The sequence below is a fragment of the Musca domestica genome, unplaced genomic scaffold (assembly GCF_030504385.1).
Source record: "Musca domestica strain aabys unplaced genomic scaffold, Musca_domestica.polishedcontigs.V.1.1 4, whole genome shotgun sequence".
NCBI lineage: Eukaryota > Metazoa > Arthropoda > Insecta > Diptera > Muscidae > Musca > Musca domestica.
Genome location: NW_026712328.1, coordinates 19,193,972 through 19,207,301, shown reverse-complemented (window position 1 = coordinate 19,207,301; position 13,330 = coordinate 19,193,972). Strand labels below are relative to the sequence as shown.

Here is a 13,330-nt window from a genome sequence, read left to right as displayed (position 1 = left end):
ATCATCATTTTAGAAAGACCGATTCAGCAGTTGATGAACATGTAGGTTATGTAATAAAACATTTTAATTAAATTACGGGCACGCTAAGAAAAATTTGAAAGACCAAATTTCAAAAATTAAAAATATTAAAAAACCGTAAAAAAATAAAAACAAATAATCCGTAGGGAATATCCAATTTGGTTAAAACTTCGCACATTGTAATATTTACATCAAGCAAGGGTCAAAATTTTGAAAAATCACACAACTTACAAAATGCGAAATGATTTACAAACTCCGTTGAAACTGTGCATATTCAACAACTTCTTTCAGACCTATATTCTAGTGAAGATGTCCACTCCTTATGGTACCTTTCGCGCAAAAGATCATAATTTTGATGAAAAGGAAAGACCATCAATTTTAAATATAGTGGGCAATATTCATTAAGTTATCGACACGGTTTCATATAACAATTGGTATTTATAGAGATAGCTCCGATGGCAGAGCATTGTTTAGGTATATCCACGCTTTCCTGTAGCCCCTATATATCGATAACTCCCGATATTCGTTCCTTTGATGGCTTCAGCCACATTTTTCAAAAAAATTGGTATTCATAATAGGTCGTACAACCGGTGTCAGAACAATGGTTTACAGTTTTGGTCCACGGTTCAAGTAAAACCCTATCCACCTATATTCGATATTTTGATGGTCCTAGTCACATTTTTTTACATAATTGTTTCAAATTTGGAATTGAAAAATGTAACTGCATTCTCTCACCGATCACACTGGTATTCCAGTTTAAAGTGGAGCACGTTTAAATCCAGATACTTTTATTTAAAAATGTTTTCTTTACCAAATGATGGAGGGTATTTAAAGTTTAGTCAGGCCGAACTTAATGTTTTTTACTCGTTATATTTTATTATTTAATATTTGATGGGAGGCCGTCAACCAATTTCGTTATTTCAATTGCGCTCTAATGGTATTTATTTTTAGTATCGTAATTTCTATTAATTTTTTTCTCTCAGTGTACTAGTTATACTTGCATTTTTTACTCTTTGTATATTTGTATCTATCAGCGTCTGTATGTATGTGCGAGTGTAGATTCTTACTGAACGTATGCATTTTATAGAGATAAATGCAATTGTTGTTTGTGCTTGACAGCGTCGTAATTTCAAGATACAAAGAACACTAAAGAACTGATGAATTAAACGTGATTGTCAAAGAATGATAAGGGGTGCCAAGAGTAAAGAGGAATAGGTAACTACTGAACATTGTATTTTCTTCTTTTCTTTAAAGAGGAAAACGACAATAAGAATACAAAACCATAGAAGAGAATATTTTAATCGTTCATATGCTGCAGCTACCTGCGAGCTATTGTCACTTAGGCAACAAAAAAAAAACGCCCAAGGCATGCAGTCAGTCATCAAAACAGATGCATCACATATTGTTGATAATGAATGATGACAGTGGTTCAAAAAGGTAAACGAGAAGTAAAAGTAAAGACATTAATTGACAGAAAAAAGGGCGAATTACGAAGATATGCACCACTTTTGTTAAATATAAACTACGGACTATTTATCATTAGATACTGCAAAAATGTGCCTCTTTGAGATAATGAATATAGACCACATATCACGATAACTCTTAAAATGAACATGAACAGGCTATTACGTGGCTATGGCAGAAGGTGGCTATTACGAACTCCAAACGCCGATATTAAGATAATTCTGTTGGAAAATGTAGCTAAATTCGTAAAAATACGGAATATTGGGAGGTACTGTTATATGGGGCTACACGAAGACGTGAACTTGTATAAATAAATTTCTGTCATAGGAAGCAGTGCCCACTGCGAAGTCCAAATGCGAAATAACTCTGGTGAAAGGATACAGTTCTAGTTGATAGTTCAATGCCAGGATGTTTGTGGCATAAGGGAAACACATGCTGCCAATTTACAGCAAATTCCGGTTATAATAGTGTCCAAAACACGCAAAAAACCCTTAAATCTGCCGGTACAGTTATATAGGGCCTTTAGCCCATTTTTAATTCCAAAGATACGCCAAAGGTGCAGAACTAACACCCATCTGAGTACATTTTTGTCTGTGTAAACGAAGAGTTTGTTCTTGGGATTTATTAATTGCCATAGGAAATGCCAAGTCAGCAGAAATGGTTCAAAAAGTAAAGAAGCGACTTGATCGAAACCCGCAGCGTAGTGGCCGAAAAATGGCTCGTCAGCTGAACAAATGACAATATTCCATTCGGCAAATATTGAAAAATGAGCTCGAGGTAGAGCCATTGAAATTCCAAAAAGTGCACGACCTTACGCCGCAGCAGAAAGAAAATAGACTCAGAAGAGCTAAAGAGATGCTTCGCTTGGCCGAATTGCTGAATTTGGTTTTCTCCGATGAGAAAACATTCGTTGTCCAGCAGTTTGTAAACAAACAAAATGATCGTGTTTACTTGCCAAAGAGGTCAGCTGAAAATGTGCACCTTCGGTTGGCAACCAGAACTCAAGCATCGGCCATGGTGATGGTGTGGGCTTCCATAACAACCGATGGTCGCTCTCCGCTCGTAATAATCGACAGTGGCATTAGAATAAATGCCGAATATTATCGCGAAAATATTCTGGAGGGTGAATGGAACCTTGGGTACGCAAACATTTTAGCCGCAGACCTTGGACATTCCAACAGGACTCAGCACCATCGCATTCAGCACGTGCCACCCAAGAATGGGTACAAAATGAGGTTCCTCGCTTTATTACCAGCGCACTCCGGATACCAATCCGTTGGACTATTGTGTCTGGAGTATTTTGGAAAGCAAGGTTGGCACTGAAAAATACCAAAGTGTCGATCACCTCATGCAGGCGCTTCGCCGGGAATGTGCCAAAATACCGCAGACCAACATTCGGGCAGCGTGTGACGGTTTCATTGGCCGTTTGAAGGCCATAATTCGTGCCAAAGGTGACCAATTCGAACAAGTCTAAACTTATTCTAAACTTTGATGCTATTTCCGACATTTTTTGCTTTCAGTCAATAAAATTAAAAAAAAATGTAAAAATCATGGCGTTTGACTTTGTTGCAGTTTTTTCTATCTCACCCTGTATATATGGGAGCCAAGTCCAAATCTGAACCGATTTCAATACGATTTGGTAAATTTATTTTTGTAACAAATTCCGTTGCACATTCCAAAAATCATTGAAATTGAAGATAAATGGCGTGTTTGGTGCATCAAATACATGAAATCGTACCGACTCACGTGTTTAAAGCATCAAATTTATGAATTCGGTCGAGCTGTATCCTAATACAAAACGATTTCAATATAATTTGACAAATTGATTATTCATTCCAATCGATATCTTCAATAGTAAAAATGCTGTGGTTGTATTATTTGCCTGGATTCTAGTACGAAGTTTTTTATTTATCTTGTTTTGCAAAAACATACATATATAAAACAAAAAACACATGCCAACAATTTCAAAATTAACAATTTATATTACATACAAGTGTAACCAAAAACAAAAAATAAATAAAACAAAAAAGAGAAATAGATAAAGAGAGAAAAACAGTTCTCAACTCGAATGGCATGAGAACACGCCTGCTAAGAGAAATATCAAATGAGATTTGTCTCAGTCGATATTGTTTTTACAACAAAAAACGTCATATTCAGTCGTCCCTTAAATAGATTATTTAACAAATCCTAAAGAATCTGGCTAGCTTTCATGGCCAGTGTTGCCGTTTTGGGCGTTTCCGTCCAAATCTGGGCGGAAAAAAGATAAATTTTGTGGTTTGGGCGGATTTTTTCCATATTGGGTACACATTTATTTTTCATTGTTTATTTTTACGTAATTTTATTTTTTTATTACTAACTGAATTTTTTTATTGAGATGAATCGTTATTTATTTTATAGATTTTTGTTGTGTTTTTTAATAATATATATAATACATTAGGCTATAGCAGTGCGGGGCCCACTGATACCCTACAACACTACAATATGTTAGAAGCCCCCTCATGTCCAAATCCATTTTGGAAGATTTCGATTTTGAAGTTATGTCACGGAGCACTGCCCAGATATTACCCTTAGCATTTTGACCAGGGACATTTTCCCAATATTTATGCACTCCTTCGTGCTGTTAGTTTTTGTGGTCCATTTTACGGCTAAATATATTCCAATGGTCATCCAAAATGCCAGTAATGTTGGTATTTTTTTACACAAAAGTAGTGGTCCATTCTACCCGCTGTCCTAAACTCTAACTTCATGCGAGATTACGTGTCCTTAGGTTTATATTTGGGACCTTTATAACGGCTGCAAAATCAGAAACATTTTGAGTTGCTGGTCCATTTCAACCCCTAAATATATTGCGGACATCTTTGAAAACAATAGGCTAAGCCCTTCTGAGCCTAACCCTACCTTTGTGAAAAATTTCGTGAGGATCGAACGATAATTGCAATCTGTATATAAATAATAACCCTTACCTGTGTTGTAAAGTGATAAAATATTACAAAACAAATACTTCAAATTATAAGTCAATTTGAAAAAATCGCATGCGATAAAAAATATGAAAAAAAATGTCACAAAATACTACAAAATCTATATATATTGGTATATTTTTATATTGGTATCTTTTTATGCGATTTTTTAGTATTTATACTTTAATGCCACAAGGACATTCTAAATTGACAGAATTTGTCAAAATCGCTCCAGCCATTCTGAAGATATAAGCATACTTGCTGATATCCCCTTCCTTTGTATATATACATTGTATATATTTCTCTATATATCCGATATTTTTACTATCGGCATCTACGTAACCGTCAGAATTGACCTGTTCGTCTATTTGTGATTTCGCCGGCAGTAAAAATATTTGCGGATTAATGGAAAAATTGACTTTTATTTATCGCAAATGCTATGGTCTACTAAACCACTAAATATTACCTGATGACCATCAAAATTGGAAGGCTTCTACCCAGTCCAAAGCTCTAGCACCATGTTAAATTTCGCTTCGATTGGTCTATAATTGTGACCTGTAGAGCAACTGCAAAATCAGGAAATTTTTCAGTTTTTGGTCCATTTCAACCCCTAAATATTATGCGATCATCTCCAAAAGAAATAGGGTTATATTCTGACCTTAACCCCAGTTATATTCTAAATTTCGTGAAGACCGGGTCATAATTGCGACCTGTAGGGTGATTACAAATTAACATGGACAGACGGACGGACGGACATACATAGCTAGATCGACTCAGCTCGACGAGATAGGAAGATCCATATATACTTTCCTATGTGGGAAACCAATATTTCTTGGTGTTATATAATTTTTGGTTTTTATACCCTGTTGTAGGGTATAAAAACCTGAATAATAATAATGACTTTAATGTATTTAATACATTGAATTCTTGTATTATGTTACTTTTTCAAATATATATATAATACATATAAAAAAAATTTTGAAGTAAAATAACATAACATTTTTATTTTCGCTAATGTATTTAATACATTGAATGTAAAAAACTTGAGTACCTTTTTTATGTATAGTGTAAAATTTTCAATAAAATTTACTTGAATACATACTACATATAAATTATTCAACTTTTTACAGTTTGGACGGATATGGTCGATTTTGGGCGGTTTTTAGAAAAAATTTGGGCTGAAATAAAAATTTCAAACGGCAACACTGTTCATGGCGCTACCGGAGCCATAACAAAAAAAAAACGCGACGGCTGTTTGGTTTTTTTCTCATTTTGTTTCTTTGCGTTTTTCTTCTCTTCGCTTTAATTTAAATTAAACTGATGATCGTAGCGTTAAACTATGAAATAATTGCAAATATCGTAATAGTCGTCTGGACAACAGCGAAGAACGAATAAATAGCACTGCACAATTGAAACACCCAAGAAAAACGCAAAAATCCATAAACACAATATGTTTATTTAGCGGGTTTCTATAACCGTGATCATCCCGACATTATGACATGCCCCCCTGAGGCTATTTGCAGTAGAATACTAAACTGTTAATTGTTTGATATCGGTACTTATTGTATGTACTATCAATAACACTTTGAAAAATATGTACCTGGATCATATTGATATGCTTCAAGTAGCTGTCATTAACTTATCATCTAAATTATACTATTTATGTGTTTTTTTTTATTTTGGGAAAGAAACTTAATAAATCAGCGGATCTTCCCCATAGGCTCTATATCAAATTTCGTCATAGCCAAATTTTAATCTCAAAAATCGACAAATAACAAACGCAAATATGCAAAAACATACGATATAGCTTATCAGTGTTGGCTATTTAGAAAATATGGGTTTGCACTGGAATTTTGTAACTGGTTTACGAGAGATGTTTATAAAAGAGCAATGTGACTGACCTATTTATCAACGCCTAGGAGGGGTGTTTGGAATTAAACTCTGAGAATTTGGAATTAAACTCACTGATTGTGGGAAGAGGTGAGATAAGACTTGGTTTTTGGAAATTCGTAGTTTAATGGTACGAAAAGTACTAAAAGGTACAAAATGGCACGACAATGTTATGAATTTTATGACTTAAGTTTTGGTATTTAGAAATTTATCTTGGAAATCACTCTTTGTTTAGAGGGAATTTTCGGAACTTTTTACAAGTAAAATCCAGTAGTGCGAATTCGTTTATTTTATGTGTGTTAAGTGTGTATGCGGCAATATTACAGATTATGGTACCATGGGACAAATAGAATTTTTGGTTTTCGTACCAGCGAAAAAAGTAAATGAAATCAAATAAAAATTTGAAATACCAATTTTCAGACAAATCCATGAAAAAATGTGGCAAAAATCATCAAATTACCGAATATCGGGAGGTACCATTATATGGGGGCCATACCAAAACGTGGACCTATAATTTCAATGGCTCGCCGCACGATCTGGGACCCATTATGATCTACAACTACCAATTTTCAGAGAAATTCGTGAAAAAATGTGTTAAAAATCACCAAAATACCGAATATTGGGAGGTACCGTTATATGGGGACTATACCAAAACGTGGACCTGTACATGCCATGTTTTGCCACACGTACAGGGACCCGTTATGACCCACAAATACCAATTTTTAAACAAATCAGTAAAAAATGTGGCATAAATCATCAAAATACCGAATATCGGGAGGTACCGTTATATGGGGACTATACCAGAACGTGGACCGATATATCTCATTTTCAATACCAAATTGCTCTGCTAAATTTTGGCGCTCTACGTCAAATAATATGGGCTGTATCGTGATTTCAACAGACAGACAGACGAACATCGTTAAATCGACTTAGAATTTTATGCTGATTATGAATATATATACTTTATGGTGTCTACGACGAATATTTAAGGATGTTACAAACGGAATGACAAAGTTAATATACCCTCCTTTCCAAGGTGGAGGGTATAAAAATGAGCTCGGGGTAGAGCCATTGAAATTCCAAAAAGTACAAGAACTTACATCACAACAGAAAGAAAATAGACTCAAAAGAGCTAAAGAGTTGCTTCGCTTGGTCGAAAGTGGTGAACTGCCGAATTTAGTTTTCTCTGATGAGAACACATTTGTTGTCCAGCAGTTTGTAAACAAACCAAATGATTGTGTTTACTTGCCAAAGAGGTCAGCTGAAAATGTGCACCTTCGGTAGGTCATTAGAACTCAAGCGCCGGCCATGGTGATGGTGTGGGCCGCCATAACCGCCGATTGTCGCTCTCCGCTCGTATTAATCGACCGTGCCATCAGAATAAATGCCGAATATTATCGCGAAAATATTCTGGAGGGTGTATAAAGCCTTGGGCCCGCAAACATGTTTGGAAAGCAAGGGTGGCACTAAAAAAATACGAAAGTGTCGATCACCTCAAGCAAGCGCTTCGCCGGGAATTGGGTAGCGTGTGACGGTTTCATTGGCCATTTGAAGAACATAATTCGTGCCAAAGGTGACCAATTCGAACAAATGTAAACTTATTCTAAAATTAGATGCTATTTCCAACATTTTTTTTCTTTCGTTCAATAAAATTAAAAAAAAAATAAATATTAAAAAAAAATTAAATAACAAAAAAATTAAATATTATGGCGTTTGACTTTGTAGCCTTTTTTTAATCTCACCCTGTTCATTCATAATGCGAAAAATAAAAATACATAATAAATTTAATATTAATTAAAAATGTATATATGTACATATATTTCTCTTAACGTCATTATCAATATGAATATTCCGTGCCAACATGTTTGTTACATCAGGTCAAATATAGGACATCATACATTTACCACTATATAACAACGGCAGCAATAACTTCTAACAAAGAGAAGGAAAAGTACTAAGAGAAACATACAAATTCAAGCTAGCAATTGTTACGTTTATACAAAACAACAAAAATATCCTCTTACTTGTGCACAAAAGCCGCAAAAACAAAATGAACTAGAAATGTCAAAGGATTCTTCCTGTTGCCCTTCACTTCAAGTTTGCGTTGTGACGTAAGGGGAACTTTTGTTGTCAACATGTTCTTGAACACACAAATCTGGCCACATTCTAGAAAGTACAATAAACGGAAGCCTACACAATGTACAAGTAGGGAGGTGAATGTGGAAGTGGAAGTGGGCATGTGGAATATAGGATACACAAACAGAAAGGCGGCGATGAGTTGTTAGGGAAAATCAGCTCCAGGCCATAACTTATATCAGTGTTTCCAAGAAGAGTAATTTTTTTTTGTTTGCTTTTTGCTTTTAATTTTTCTCAAATAGCTCATTTTATTTTATAATTTGTGTGATGTTCGTGGAATCTAATTATTCTAAAAGAAATTAAATGCATGGCTGACATGTTGCTATGGGAAATTGAACTCAGAGTCTTTTTTAATTTAAGGCATTGGAAAACATCAAGGCGTCACCGAGTTCATTGGGTCCTGTTGTTTATGGGAGCAGAAGATTCAATATGAAATGAATTCAGTGCTAAATTCGTTGGGCATTGACAGAATATAAAGCAATTTAAAGAGAATTGAACAGACTTTTTGCAGACAACATTTTATGGTATATATTAATGTTAATTCCATTTCAATTGAGGAAATAAATGAGAGAAGCTCTAACTTATTAAGAATGATTATTGCTTGTTTGCGTTTGGTTTCATCTGGCCGGGAAATGATAATTGAAACATTAAATTTTCCGGAGAAAAATCTCGAAAGGGGAATTTCTAAAAGTAAATAGCCCATATATTATCCATATTACAACTCCATTTCAATCAAGAAAGCAATGGATAACAAGTATAACCTCCACCATGAAAAATTTTAACTGTATTCAAATTGGATGGATTGAATGATCAAAGATACACTTTATTACTAAACAAGTAAAAAAGCTGTATATTCGGTCGGGCCGAACTTTGAATACCATCCACCATTTGCAACGAATTTGGCAATTTTCAAAAAATTATATTCGTAAAAATTTTGTTAAAATCTTCAGAATACCGGATTTACCTGCATAGGCAACTTTTGTCTTAAGCCATTACAATATTCAAATGCGAAACTTGAAAATAAAATTCGGTGAATAATGTAGTTAAAATCATCAAAATACCGAATATAAGGAGGTACCCTTATATGGGGGTTGTACGAAGACTAGGACCTGCACAGACAATTTTCAGTCATAGGCTGTAGTATCCATTACGAACTTCAAATTTGAAATTTAAAACAATTCCGGTGAATAAATTCGCTAAAATCATCGAAGTATCGGAAGGTACCATTATATGGGGGCTATACCAAAACGTGGACCTGCAGAGACAATTTTCTGTCTTAGGCTGTAGTATCCATGACGAACTTCAGATACCAAATTTGAAACATTTCCGGTGAATAATGTCGCTTAAATCACCAAAATACCGAAAATGGGGAGGTTTTCAATACCAAATGTCCTGCAGACATGATATACATTTGAGTAAAATTTTATCAATCTTCTTCATTTTGTTCGGAAGCTAGAGTGATTTCCACAGACGGATAGACGGACAGACGGACGGATATCTCTAAATCGACATAGAATTTTATGCTGATTATATACCATCCATATTATGGTGGAGGGTATAAAAATTGTATGTTTCGGAGATAGTTTTCTATCAGTTACAAACACACAATACCAAATTGAAGCCTTTTTTTAAATGTGGCTTGGCTTTAAAAATGCTTTAAAAAATGCCAATAACACCTCGACCCAAAATGAATATTTAATTTTTATTCTTACAATAAAGATTTCATGTGAAAAATGTGATCTTGACCTTCAATAAACTTAAAATTAGCCGGTACCGCTTATAGGACTTCTATGAAAAAGTGAACCAATATTGAACAGTTTCATTGGGCGAACTTCCATTCTCCAAGAGTATAAATAACAAATTTAAGTCAATACAGAAACAAATTGGGACTGAAACCTTTAAAATCAGGAGGTGCCGTTAATTGGGAGCTAAAGGAAAAAGTGAACCGATATACAGAGTTTTCAATATCAAACGTCTTAAGAGTAGTAACCTTGTCACGAATAAAGGTGTCATAAACGGAATCACAAAATTCCTATCTTATAGTGAAGTGAATATGAAGAAGTTTTCTGATTCTTAGCGTGGTCGCACGATTACATATGATGGTCAATTAAGGTCAATAAACCCGAAATTATCTTAAAAGTGGTCAGTTGAAAATGGCTCAATGAAAGAAAATTCGGCTTAAACGATGAAATTGTTGATCAGTAATTTATTTTTCATGGCCCTTGTGAAATCCCCATTACATTGTGCAACAAACTATCTGAAGGGTGGGAAAATCTGAGGTGATAGTATTTGGTTAATAGACCGAAATACAAAAAGGGGTTTTGTGTCTCTAGCATTTTTTTTGGGCCCATTATAAATTTATAGTGAGGCATATACATAGGCCTTCAAATATTTTATTGTATGCTTTGCAAAATTTTAGATAGCGCTTTTAAATTTGATACAGGCCTATGGGTCATATCGGTCCAAGTTTTGGTGTAGCGCCCATATGAATGTATATATTTATTTCAACTTTTTTTACATTTTAACCATATTTTTTATACAAATTTCGGCGATTTGAGTTCATGAGTTTGAATTCTAAATAAAAAGTAATCATCCTTGCAAAAAATTATCAATATTAACGCACGTTTTGTTATAACCCTCATATGAAGGTCTTGGTCTTGGCCACAAAAAATGGGGCCTTGGCCACACGAAACAAAACACGAAAACAAAAAACGATTCTACATGTAAGCTAAAGGCCTCTATCAAATTTTGAAGTCTTTTGGGATGTCTTTGTGCATTTATTTGTAATATTCAGAAGGAGACAAAATAGACCTATAGTTCCATAGAATCACACTCTGAGTCCGTCCGGCTGCCATGTATTTTTGTAAGCAAAGTACAGGTCACATTTATTGTCCTATTTCACGTTAATCGTACAATATGTATAACATCAGCCTCTATTAAATGGATTTTGACACACACGACCGTATCTAGTATAGAAGCAAGTATGTCAAATTTGATGTAAATAGGTGATCAGATATAACTATAGTTACCATATATTCACTCCATAACAATGATCGTCAAATTTGATGGAATTATTTCGACAATCTTTGATTATTATTTCGACCATCTTTGATTTTTATACACTCCACCATAGTATGGAGGGTATATTAAGTTTGTCATTCCGTTTGTAACACCTCGAAACATACATTTTAGACCCCACAAAGTACATTTATTCTTCATCAGCATAAAATTCTATGTCGATTTGGTAATGTCCGTCCGTCTGTCCGTCTGTGGAAATCACTCTAGCTTCCGAACGAAATGAAGTAGGTTGATAAAATTTTACTCAAATGTATATTATGTCTGCGTTTTGGTATAGCCCCCATATAATGGTACCTTCCTATTTTCGGTATTTTGATGATTTTAGCGACATTATTCACCGGAAATGTTTCAAATTTGGTATTTAAAGCTCATACTGGATACTGCAGCCTAAGACAGAAAATTGTCTGTGCAGGTCCACGTCTTCGTATAGCCCCCATATAACGGTACCTCTCGATATTCAGTATTTTCATGATTTTAGCGACATTATTCACTGGAATTGTTTCAAATTTGGTATTTGAAGTTCGTAATGGATACTACAGCCTATGACAGAAAATTGTCTGCGCAGGTCCACGTTTTGGTATAGCACCCATATAAAGGTATCTCCCTATATTCGGAATTTTGATGAATTTGGCTACCTTATTCACCGATTTTTTTTTCAAATTTCGCATTTGAATATTGTAATGGTTTATACACATACAACTTCATTCGGTATTTTTAGATTTTAACAGAATTTTTAACGGAATTTATTTTTTTTTTTTTTTGAAAATTGCCAAATTCGTTCCAAATGGTGAAGGGTATTCAAAGTTCGGCCTGACAGGACTTTCAGCTTTTTTACTTGTTAATTACTATTGAATTAATAAAATTTACTCATAGAATTTCTCTCGATCTGGATTAAACCTAATTATTTCAATGAAAATCTATAAAGATTAAGATGTTGTCTTTTCTTTACTGGTTTTTGGTATGTATATTCAGTTATTCATTTTTATCAAAGAAGTGATAATATAGAAGTGATTATAAAGAATAGAAGAAGTGTATCTATAATTATAAGCGTGAGTGTGATAAATAGTATGAGGAGAGCGGGTGACAGGGTTGACATAGAAATAGCTATGTATGCGGTTGACGAGATTGTTGTAAGAACAACAACAACAACAAAAGCAACAACTACGACGCAATTAAAATATAGTGTGCGTTCTACTCCACGCCATCGAACTTTAATCCATCCAACCAGTCACACTTGAATCCATAACGAGCGCACTTATATTTTATGTTCTTCTTTTTTTGTTTATTTTCATTTATTATTATTTCATTTCTTTCAATTTCAATAAAAGATATGACACTCTCGTTTTTACGATAGGGAAATGGGGAACAGACACACACAATTAATACTCGTTTCTTTTATTTTTTGGTGATAAGGCATAATGCGAAATAAAACGTGATTTTTTGTTGTTTTGTTTAAAAGCATCTGGCGTACCCGATAGTTTGTTTGAATTGTTGTTTTTTAATATTTTTGTTGTTGTTTTCTATCTACAAAAATGAGTTTTTTACAACAAAAAGGTTAAAAATGTATTCGAACGCCGCTGTTCACTCACTCACATTCAACAAGATAGTGTGGGGGCCAAACAAAACCAAAAAAAAATATGGGAAATAGATATGTTGGCGCGAGCACCAACCAAGCAAGCAAGCAACCACCACGACGCGAACGAACGAGCAAACAACGGTAATAACAAGCGAAGCGTCTGAACAACGACCGACCTGTTTGATTTCTCACGCTCAACTAAATTTTTGAA

At 34.4% G+C, this 13,330-nt stretch overlaps 1 protein-coding gene across 2 annotated transcripts in view; it reads right to left on the bottom strand.

The window, feature by feature from the left end:
• LOC101887379 (uncharacterized) overlaps positions 1 to 13,330 on the bottom strand; it is a 60,773-nt gene extending 47,443 nt beyond the window's left edge. For both annotated transcript variants that reach the window (XM_011297829.3, XM_005176381.4), the window contains exon 1: positions 13,137 to 13,330. The gene's annotated coding sequence lies outside the window, so the exon portion shown is untranslated. The remainder of the gene's footprint in view (positions 1 to 13,136) is intronic.